This window comes from Octopus bimaculoides, chromosome 2 (assembly GCF_001194135.2).
Source record: "Octopus bimaculoides isolate UCB-OBI-ISO-001 chromosome 2, ASM119413v2, whole genome shotgun sequence".
NCBI classification, from domain to species: domain Eukaryota; kingdom Metazoa; phylum Mollusca; class Cephalopoda; order Octopoda; family Octopodidae; genus Octopus; species Octopus bimaculoides.
The window spans coordinates 21,177,010-21,180,665 of NC_068982.1; positions in this window are offsets into that span (position 1 = coordinate 21,177,010).

A 3,656-nucleotide genomic window follows, 5' to 3' on the forward strand; every position below is an offset into this window, starting at 1 on the left:
ATATATGTATATATATATATGTATATATATATATATGTATATATATATATATGTATATATATATATGTATATATATATATGTATATATATATATGTATATATATATATGTATATGTATATATGTATATATATATATATATATATATATAACATTGAGATTTTCATAACTGTTGTACTTATAGAATTTACATATATCCGAGAAAGTATACTAGAACCATTTTACCACTGATTAGCAGAAATATCTAATGTAGCTACTTGGCAAAGTAATTCGTGAAAAAGATCTATTTTGAGTTCTCTTATCCAAGCAAGCAAGAAAAAGAAAAAGAAATCCTACAAAAGGATGTAAGGTATTCAAAGAAATATATTTAAGCAGGCCATGCTTAAATTTATTGACATAATTTTCCTAATTTACGAATATTATATTAATATTTAACGTTTGTTCATGTAAAACATGGAATTACACAGAATGTGAGACTTGGCTAATTAGTTTAAAGGAACATACATTTTCATAGAACTTTGAATTTTGAACTCTTTTTATTTTCCAGTGATGACCACATACTCCCCAATTTTCTTATTTTTTCCATCCCACTTCCTAAAATTGATATCTTTGAAAAGTCAACAGCCCTTGTGAGAAAATATGTTTATTTGCAAATATGCTGACAGGTATACAGGGAAGGAAAATTGCTTTGTAATGAACATTCAATGAATTGACCACATCAAATGGAAAGGAAACCACTCTCTCTCTCTCTCTATCTATCTATCTGTCTATCTGTCTATCTATCTGTGTCTCTCTGTCTATTTATCTATCTATCTATCTATCTATCTATCTATCCTTTCCTCAACCTTTATTATTACTTTTCTCCTCTTTCTTGAATTCCCTCAAACTCCCCTCTCTCTCTATCAATGTCTATATTCCCCCTCTTTACTTTTCTCTCTCGTTCTCTTCCTTCCTTCCCCCTCAAAAAAAAAAGCACTGTTTCTATTTTCCGAAAAAATAAAAAAAAGCCTCTGATTTATTTAAATAAACAACGAAACGTTCTGTTTTTACCATTTTGATTTTGGTTTTGTCTTGACGAGTTCGAAAAAGAAACGAAAACTTCTGACTACCTCCTGTTTCTCTATATAAAATATCAGTACACAATTTTAAACACATACACACACAAGCACACACATATACACACACGCATATAAATATGTGTGTTTACGGATTTTTATCTGTATCTAAATATGTATATATTGGTCAACTGTGTATTATTACGTGAGCCATAGAATGGTTTAATAGTTACACAGTAACAATTGGAGATTCTATCAGAGTGACGTTCATCTCGCATTTACCAAATCATTTTCCGAAAGGTCATAGCGTTTGTTGGTTCATTGTCAATTAAAAATGCTGATAATATTAAAGCGAGGCTTTTGTATGGCAGCATCCTTACATATACGTGTGGGAACAGTAACAGCAACGATATAATCTACGTGACAGTGCGGATTTAGGATGGATTTCCTATTTATGAACTAACATGTCTGGACATATTTGACACTTGTCAAAGGATATTTTGTCATTAAATTCAAACAAAAGAGGGAGTTCGATTTACATTCTACCTCTGTAATGAAACTTCCATGGGAGAATCCTGAACACCCTCACGTGACTGAAAATGGAGTACTCGATTAAAATATGAACTGAGTAGGGACGTGACTGTATTAGTTCGACCGTGTTGGTTTACTGTTATAGTTCGATGTGCGTTGCTTTAACAGTCAGGAGTTGAACAGTTAATACGGAGTATCGTTCGAGTAGTCCGGAGTATGTTCCGTGTTAACATATATTCCTGCGATAGGCTAGTTTTAGATACCCGCAACCAACTACGTATTTGTGTAATACCATTTTACACCGGACGTGTATACCCACGTCATAACAGAAATAAAGAAATAAAATTTTGACTGAAACTTGCAATAAATTAACGAAATGAAGTTTCTTAATTTCATACAACATTAAACTTAAAGAAGCAATAAATGACAAACAAGAAACCACCGAAAATCTGTATAATGTGAATAAAATTCGTACCTTGCAAGTATAAGCTTGAAAATAAAAGACTACTTAGCAATAATTGTTTTCAATTTCGACACAATTATATCGATCCAGTGTTCAACTGGCATTTATTTTATCGACCCCGAAAAGATAAAAAGCAAATCTATCTTGGCTCACGAAATAGCGTTTAGCATTTTTGTCCGGCGCGCTAACGATTCTGTCATCTCGAGGCCTTGACGTAAATAATAATATTGATTTCAAGGCGACGAGCTGACAGAAAAGTTAGCACGCCGGGCGAAATGCTTAGTGGTATTTCGTCTGCCGTTATGTTCTGAGTTCAAATCCCGCCGAGGTTGACTTTGCCTTTCATCCTTTCGGGGTCGATAAATTAAGTACCAGTTACACACTGGGGTCGATGTAATCGACTAGCCACCTCCCCCAAAATTTCGGGTTTTGTGCCTAGAGTAGAAAATAATAATATTGATTTCAAAGTTTGGCACAAAGCCAGAAATTTGGTGGAGGGGTCACGTGTTTAACATCGACCTTAGTGCTCAACTAGTACGTCTTTTATCAACCAGACCTTAGTTAGTAATATTAGAAGATAGACGAAGACTGCAAGCAGGGAGAACCTTTATTTCCCTAGAAAATAAATGTTAGCAGCATTTCATGTGTCTTTATATTGTGAGTTCAAACTCAACTCTATCTTTCATTCATTCAGTCTCCATAAAAATTGAATACCAGTAAAAGCACTGAGATCGATCCATTCGACTTAACTCCTCCCACGAAGTTGTTGGCTCTGTGCAAAACTTTGAAATCAGTATGAAATGCTATATTCCGACATGATATAACCGAATTCGTAATTTCCAGTATTTTGCAAGGTATTAAACCGTGTCAGTCCCAACGTTTTAGTGCAGCAGATGATATAGAGTTCTGTATCGGTCACCAAGTGTTAATTTTAAATATACTAACTGGTTCATTTTTCTGAACAATTGCTTTATCCGCTGTGGTTACAAGCATATATATAACCTTGTAAACTTTCATGACTATACATTTTATAGAATTAGCTAAAAGACCTTCACAATCATCCATATAGCTTTAGAACGTTAGTGCGCATGCGTTTTTAGTGTTGTTTTAATTGTTAGTGCTTGAGTTTTAGGTATCCTTACTACTTAATTTGAAAGGAGTACATTAAAAATTGTATATCTGTTCAGAATGTATATGATTCAGGATATTTGAACACATGGCGATTTTATTCACGAACGTTACATGTGGGGCAGTAAATATAATTTTCCAAACAATTTTATTCCAAAAAGAATTCTTGAATAGGCCCTCTTTTCATTATGATACATCCATTTACAGAGTACCATCAAAGGAAATATCTATTACATGCAACGCACGGATAGTAAATAAACATATAAAGGAAATATAAAATCATCTGCTCCAAAATCCTTTTAGTATAAATGTCATTTAATATAGTGTGATATTTTCTGGATCTAATACGTAAGCATTTATCAACCTGCCATAGATACCAGAATCTCTTTCAGAAAACGCACTAAACATCTCGCTAATTTGATATCAAAGATTGATACAAGTTTTCACACACTCACAAAAGCAAAGACAAATATTTTGAAAT